Here is an 8,771-nt window from a genome sequence, read left to right as displayed (position 1 = left end):
AGTACACTTCCCCATAAATACTTTAGCATGTAAATCATTAGCAAATTTGGTATTTGTTTAGGGTTTTCTTCTTTTGATGTAAAAGTTACATATAATAAAATGCACAAATTTTAAGTATGTACTAGCTGAGGTTTGACAAATGCATTTACCTGCTACTCAAACTCCTATAGATAAAGAATATTACCGTCACACTGAAAAGGCCCCTCATACTCTTCCTACTCAATTCTCACCTCTCTACCTACAAGGCAAAATTTTCCACCATAGATTTGTTTTGCCTATTTTAGAATTTCACGTAAATGCTATCATAAAAACATGTATTCTTATGTCTAGCAGCTTTCACTCATGAGTTTTTGGTATTCATTCACGTTGTTGCATCAGTAATCTATGTATTGCTGAGTTGTATTTTGTTGTATGAATCTGACATAGTTTATATATCCATTCTATTGATGAACACCTGGGCTATTTCTAGTGTTTGGCTATCATAAATAAAGCTGCTATGAACATTCTAAAAGAAGTCTTGTGAATTTAAGCTTTCATTTCTTTTGGATAAATATGTATGAGTGAAGCTACTGGATCATAGGATAATTGCATTAAAAAATACACTTTTTTTGGCCAGGCACAGTAGCTCATGCCTGTAATCCCAGCACTTTGGGAGGCTGAGGTGGGTGGATCACTAGGTCAGGAGATGGAGACCATCCTGGCCAACATGGTGAAACCCTGACTCTTAAAAGAATACAAAAATTAGCCTGGCGTGGTGGCGGCCACCTATAATTCCAAATACTGGGATGGATCACTGAACTCTGGCCTGAATGGCAGAGGGAGACTCAGTCTCAAAAAAAAAAAAAAAAAAAAAAGAAAAGAAATGTGCATTTTTCCAAATTATCTTTCCCAAAAGTGTTTGTGCCATTTTACGTTCCCATCGATTGGATGTCTCCATATTCCCCCATTCCCAGGCTAGGTAAAAGGTAATAGAACGGTCATAATACCTCCTTCCATCAGGGAAATGCAAAATATTATTTTTAAAACAGAGAATAAAGGGACTAGTAGAATGACTTTTTGATCAGTCACTATCTTTTGGTGTCCCAAAACTTGTTTGTTAATTGCATTATAAAGAAAGTGGCTGGTCGAGGTGGCTCACGCCTGTAATCCCAGCACTTTGGGAGGCTGAGGCAGGTGGATCAGCTGAGGTTAGAAGTTCTTGACCAGCCTGACCAACGTGGTGAAACCCCGTCTCTACTAAAAATACAAAAAAATTAGCCGGGCATGGTGATGCGTGCCTGTAATCCCAGCTACTTGGGAGACTGAGGCAGGAGAACCTCTGGAACCTGGGAGGTAGAGGTTGTAGTGAGCTGAAATTGAACCATTGCACTCCAGCATGGGCAACAAGAGCGAAACTCCATCTCAAAAAAAGAAAGATCTAGCCTAGAAATGACTCATCCCTTGGGAAAATTCAAAACCAAATTGCTACCTATTTCTCTGTCAATAATGATGTGGCTTTTGTCTTGTTTTTGTTTTTCCTTGTATTGTAGATTTATTTTACTCTCAGGCATCTGGTTATAATGGGCTTTTGATTCCTAGTCCATGTTACTGTCAATTTGCTTTGTTTTTCTTTATTCTCTTAATATGGTGAATTGCATTGATTGATATTAAGCCAATTTTGCCTTCCTGGAAAAAACTGAACTTGGTACAAAATGTTTGTATTATTCCTTTTATATTTTACTGGGTCAATTTGCTATCATTTTGTTGTAGGAAATTTAAAAATCTACATGTATATTAATGAGAAAAAAATGATCTGTGATTTTTCTTCTTTATAAAAGATAAAACAATGGAATGCAACAGATGATCATTGATTGGATAGTGCTATGAAAAAAGGTGTGTTACAAATGACATTTTTGGGGACAATGGGGAAATTTATAGAATGACCATGAGATCAAATTATGGAGCTATTTTTATGTTTTGAGGTGATAATTCGAGTCATCCATTGTTAACAGTTTGTCATAATAGCTTCATGATTTATGCATCTATATTTTGTTTTTTATAATTGTGGTTGAACTGTTTCAAAGTAAGTTTTACACATTATGACATTTCACCCCAAAATACTTTACACATCTGGAAAAAGGTGTATTCTCCTACCAAAGCTGTTGATTTTTAGGTGTTCATTGTACTATTTTTTTTCTACTTTTACGTATCCGTAAGTTTTATAAAATGTAAAAAGAAAAAATTATGTAAAGATTGTTTTATCTATCTAATGAATTATTTTCATTCTCATGTTGTAACTTTCTTTGTCCATAAGAATTTTTTCTTAAAAATATATTTTGTCTGATACTAAAATAATTATCTCAGAATACCAATATACTGTGTCAAAATACATGTGTAATTTCTTTTAGTTAATATTTGCTTGTTATTTTTTTCCCATCCTTTTTCTTTGAAGTTTTTTACCCCCATATGTTTTAGATGTGTCAACAACCTATGTTTAGATGTTTTTAATTTCTCCAGTCTCAGATCCTTTTTCTTTTAATTGGTGAGCTTAATCTATTTGCCTTTATTGTGATTACTGATGTTTTCATTTACTTACTTTGTGCTTTTTATCCTTTTTTTTTGTCTGAGATGGAGTTTTGCTCTTTTGCCCACGATGGAGTGAAGTGGCTCGATCTCAGCTTACTGCAACCTTTACCCCTCAGGTTCAGGTGATTTCTCCTGCCTCAGCTTTCCGAGGAGCTGGGATTATAGACGCCCACCACCACTCCCAGCTAATTTTTGTATGTATGTATGTATGTATGTATCTTTTATAGAGACGGGGTTTTACCATATTGTCCAAGATGGTCTCGATCTCCTGACCTCATGATCCGCCCGCCTCGGCCTCCCAACGTGCTGGGATTACAGGCGTGAGCCACCACGCCCGGCCAATTTTTGTATTTTTAGTAGAGATGGTGTGTCGTCATGTTATCCAGGCCGGTCTCGAATTCCTGACCTCAGGTGATTCACCTGCCTTGGCCTCCCAAAGTGCTAGGATTACAGGAGTGAGCCACTGTGCCCAGCCAATCCTTGTTTGATGTAGGAAAACAATAAACAGGTTTTTCTGCTACTACACACACAACACAGAACAATTCTGCGACCAAAATGTGGGAGAGTGGTTTCTCCCCACACCAAGCAGTTCTTCAGCTGAGTGTCCTGTAATTCAGTTCAGTTCCAATATCATCTACCGGGAGATAGTGTCAGGCCCCACAGGTTAAAGTCTTCATTCCACACACTGCCATTTCTGATGCCAATCAGTGACTAACTGGCTATAAACTGGGGTTTTTATGACCCTCTTTTTGGGTTTACTTTGCCAGAGTTGCTCCTGGAACAGAGGGTAACACTTTACTTACATTTACCCATTTAGTACAAAGGGTGTTTTAAAAGATACAAATGAACAGCCAGATGGAAGAGATACATAGGCAATGGTATGTGGGAAGGGGTAGAGACCTTCCATGCCCTCTCCAGGCACACCACACTCCAGGAACCTCCACTTGGTCAACAATTTGGAAGCTCTGCAAACACTGTCCTTTTGGGTTTTATTTAGGGCTTATTAAGTAGGCATGATTAATTATGTCATTTGGCCATTGGTTATCAACTCAACCGTCATTCCTTCTCGTCTCCCTGGAGGTCGGGAAGTTGAGGCTGAAAGTCCCAACTCTAATCACATAGTTGGCTTCCCCTGGCAACCAGCACCCCTGATTCATCAGCCTTACCATAGAAAAATACACTGCTTCAGAGAGTCTAAGGGTTTTTGGAGCTGTGTGTCAAGAGACAGGATGGGGTGAAAATCAAATACATGCTTCTTTTCATTCTTTCTTTCTTTTTTCTTTTTTTTTTTTTTTTGAGATGGATTCTTGCTCTGTCACCAGGCTAGAGTGTAGTGGCACAATCTCAGCTTACTGCAACTTCTGCCTCCTGGGTTCAAGCAGTTTCCCTGCCTCAGCCTCCCGAGTACCTGGGACTACAGGTGCGTGCCACCATGGCAAGCTAATTTTTTGTATTTTAGAGGCAGGGTTTCACCATGTTGGCCGGGATGGTCTCAATCTCCTGACTTCGTGACCCACCCCCCTCAGCCTCCCAAAGTGCTGGGATTACAGGTGTGAGTCACTGAGCCCAGCCCCAAATATATATTTCTTACTATAAATCACAATATCACAATCCTTGTTTATGCTTTTTTCTCATTTCTTGCTTTCTATTAGATTAATTATATTTTCTGTATTTCTCCTTTCCCCTCTATGGTTTTGGAAGTGATACATTATACTTCTAATCATATGCTAGTTATCTTTAAATATTTAATGCTTACTTGACTTAAAATCTAAAGTTAGTAAAAACCTTGACCTCCTACAACAGTAGAAACTGAGAATATGTTAACGCTATTTCCCTCTTGCCTTTTGTTTAAAAGTTTTGAAGCTGGTTTCACTGAGGTATAAATTTATACATTTTAGGTTAATTTGCTTTTTTAAAAGTTTTGACCATTATATACAGACCCGTAACCACTACCATAATGAAGATATATAGAATATTCTCATCACTCCAGAAAGTTCTCTTTGTTCCTTTGTATTTTGTCCCTTTCCACAGGCCCTGATGTATTGATCCAGTTTCTTTTTCTGTAAATGGAATCTTTTTCATGTAAATGGAATCATACATTGTGTTTTTTTGTGTCTGTCCTTTTTGCTTAGCATAATGATTTTAAGATTATAGGATATTGCCTGCCACGGTGGCTCATGCCTGTAATCCCAGCACTTTGGGAGGCCAAGGTGGGCAGATAACCTAAGGTTGGGAGTTTGAGGCCAGCCTGACCAACATGGAGAAACGTCTCTACTAAAAATACAAAATTAGCCAGGCATGGTGGCACATGCCTGTAATCTCAGCTACCTGGGAGGCTGAGGCAGGAGAATTGCTTGAACCTGGGAGGCAGAGGTTGCAGTGAGCTGAGATGGTGCCATTGCACTCCAGCCTGAGCAACAAGAGCAAAACTCTGTCTCACACACACAAAAAAAGAAAAACAGTTTAGGATGTTGCAGCATGAATCATTAGTTAATTTATTGTATTGCTGAGTAGTTTTGAAACTTTGAAACTACCTTTGCAAAACTTAGGCAGTGAGAAATTTATGGCAGCGAAAAAGATCTGATCTAACCAACCTCCATCTTGTCTTTAACCCCCAAACTGTCCTTAATCATTTCTAGGTGTAGGCCAAGTTAATTTTGGGAGAAATTTTGTTTGTAACTTAAACGATAATAGCCATTCCCACAAACTACACTGTCTTTGCAAAGCTAATGAAAGGCCATCAGATTAGCAAGATGAAAGGAATCTGAATTCCGCTAAAGTGTAGACATAAACAGTCACCTGCCATTATTCCAGGGGTCAGAAGATTTGCAACTTCCCCAATTACTCCTCCAGATAAAATCATTATTGTAGAATCTAAGACTGGCCTTTTGTGATGTATTTTCAGGCTTTTGCATTTCTGACTATGGATGGCTTCACTCACACCCCACCAACTGGTCCTGTGACCTGACCAGAAGCAGACTTTGTGCTTTTCAGAAGAGGACCATTTCCCACACCCCTGTGATTGCACTTCCAACCAATCGGCAGCAGGTATTCCCTAGCCACTCCCCTCTCCCCAAACTGTCTTTGAAAAACCCTAGTCTCCAAATTTTTGGGGAGGCTGATTTGAGTAATTATAAAGCTCCAGTCTCCCATTTAGTTGGATGTAGGTGCCTTAAACTTTTAATCTTTTGCATTTCTGTCTTGATAAATTGGCACTATCTGGGCAGTGGGAAAAATGAACGCTTTAGATGGTTACAGTATTCCATTGTATAAATGTACCATAATTTGCTTATCCATTCACTAATTGATGGACATTTGTGATATTTTGTTATAGTTTCTTGTAATTATGAGTAAAGCTAATCTAAACATTCATGTGTAAAAACATTTGCATGTTTATGTAATTTTTTATTTCTCTTGAGTAAATACCCAGGAGTGCTGGGATTTTTGGGTCATATGGTAAGTGTGTATTTAACTTTATAAGAAACCATGAAACTGTTTTCCAGAGTGGCTGTACAATTTTGTATTCCCAACAGCAATGTATGAAGAGTTCTAGTTCTGCTTCTTCCTCAGTATTTGATATGGTCAGTTTAAAAATTTTTTAGCAATTCTAATTACTATGACTAAATCACTGTCATCAAACATTCTGATCAGTACTCAGTTAAAGACTTTTCTGCCTTGCAAATTCTAGCTGCACTGGCTTTGCTGAATTCTCAACCTTTCCTTTTCAATTTGAAGAGAATGTCTGGCCCTGTTTGGGTTCCCTTTCCTTGTGCTGTGGCCTGGAAACTCTCGTGTGGTAAGGGCTTACTTCATTTGTTTTCCTTCTCTCAGGGATCACTGTTCTGTGCTTCCTGTTGTTCAACGTCTGAAAAGTGTTTTATATGTTTTTTCCTGGGTTTTCGTTTGTTTAAGGTGAAGGAGGAGTGTAGTAACAAATCATCACAAATTTGGTGGATTAAAATGTTGGCCTAAAGGAAGAAACTGAGGCACAAAATACAATTTTAAAGAGTTGACTTGTGCCAGAATGAGGACAGCTGCCTAGAAGACAGACCCAAGTAAACTTGGATATGATGAGCTCCATTAGACCTTTGTTATAAGCAGGTTTTTAAAGGCAAAAAGGGAGAGAACGAGTGGGCTGCTACAAAGCTATTTGTCAGGAATTCTCATTGCTTTTCAGAAAATAACACTGATTAGTAATTGGCTATACACTGTTGAACTACAGGGTGTGGGTTATGGTGTCCATGACGACAGTCTAGAGCAGGGGTCCACAACTCTCAGGCCATGAACCTGTACTGATCTGCGGCCTATTAGAAGCTGGGAGCACAGCAGGAGGTGAGCAGTGGTGAGCAAGCATTATCACCTGAGCTCTGCCTCCTGTCAGATCAGCAGCAGCATTAGATTCTCATAGGAGTGTCTGCACTATTGTGAACTGCACATGTGAGGGATCTAGGCTGCGCACTCCTTATTAGAATCTAACTAATGCCTGATGATCTGAGGTAAAACAGTTTCATCCCCAAATGATCCTGCCCCACCTCCCTGGTCTGTGGAAAATCTGTCTTCCATGAAACTGTCCCCTGGTGCCAAAAAGGCTGGGGACCACTAGTCTGGAGTCCACACAGCAGGCAGCTTCTAGAAATGATTACTTAGTTCAGGCGGGGGAAGGGTGACATGATGTCAGTGCTGTCCCATATCCCATCCCCTCTGGCCTGGTAATTTAGAAGAGGCTCAATTTCTCACATAAAATGTTTCCTTTCTTTCTCAAAAACAGTTCATTTATTATCTTACAGCTCTGGATATCAGAAATCTGAAATCAGTTACACCGGCTGAAATCAAGATGTTGGCAAGGGCTGCACTCCTCTGGAAGCTCTAGGAGAGAATATTTCCTTGCCTTTCCAGCTTCTAGAGCTTCATTCCTTGCATTCCTGGGCTATTGGCCCCTTTTCCCATTTCCAAAGTCAGCAGTATAGCATCTTGCTTCAGTCATCACGTTGCTTCTGTCAAATCTCTCTTTGCCTCCCTCTTATAAGGACACTTGTGATTACATTTAGTGTCTGTTAGATAATCTCCCTATCACAAGATCCTTAGTTTAATCTGCAAAGCCTCTTTTGCCATATAAGATAACATTCACAGGTTCTAGGGATTTGGGCTTGGATATTTTGGGGGGTCATTATTCAGCCTACCACAGAGGGTAAATACAGTTCCTATTTCTTCCTCAGAGCTAGAAGTGGAAGTTCTTTTTTTGAATATGCCTGTATTTTTTTTTTTTTTTGATAAGCTTTTTCCCCTCATGCTTCGGATTTTTTCAAAAATAATAATAAATGTAAACCAAAAATAAAATTTTAAGCCCCATGATCATCTGAAAGGACTCCTCCTCTCACCAAGGGCATTCCAAAACTAACCCAAAAAACTGTTTCAGGCCATGATGTGAAGAGGGGTGGTCAGACATGCCTCATTATATTCCTCTCCCTTTTAGAATTAATTGTAGACTCATTAGGTCTGACAAGAAAAATTTGGCTCCAGGTAGGTTTCACCTACATGATAAAATCTTGGTCTGCACAACTCTTATCTTAACCCAGACATTCCTAAGTCTTTAGACAATAACTCTTTCAACCAATTGCCAATCAGAAAAATCCTTGAATCTGCCTATCACCTGGAAGTCCCCCTGCTTCCAGTTGTCCCACATTTCCAGATACATGTACATCTTACATGTATTTGATTAATGTGTCATGTCTCTCTAAAATGTATAAATCCAAGCTCTTCCCCAACCATCTTGGGCACATGTTCTCAGGATCTCCTAAGGGTTGTGTCTTGGGCCATTGGTCACTCTTACTTGGCTCAGAATAAATATTCAAATATTTTACAGAGTTTGACTCTTTTTGTTGACAGTGTACTTATTTTGTTGCTGGAAGGCTTAGGTGGGTCTCCAGAAGCTGTTAAGACCCCAGCCCCAGCCAGTTTTCAGGTTCTTGACACTATCTTGAGAAAGAATTCAGGGATGAGTCAGAATGAAGCAAAAGGCAGGAAGCTTTTTTTTTTTTTTTTTTGAGACGGAGTTTCGCTTTTGTTAACCAGGCTCTCACCGCAACCTCCGCCTCCTGGGTTCAGGCAATTCTCCTGCCTCAGTCTCCTGAGTAGCTGGGATTACAGGCACACACCACCATGCCCAGCTAATTTTTTGTATTTTTAGTAGAGACGGGGTTTCACCA

The sequence above is a fragment of the Sapajus apella genome, unplaced genomic scaffold, assembly GCF_009761245.1.
Source record: "Sapajus apella isolate SASKATOON/1434 unplaced genomic scaffold, GSC_monkey_1.0 scaffold19, whole genome shotgun sequence".
Taxonomy (NCBI): domain Eukaryota; kingdom Metazoa; phylum Chordata; class Mammalia; order Primates; family Cebidae; genus Sapajus; species Sapajus apella.
Note: the sequence above shows the minus strand (reverse complement) of the source record.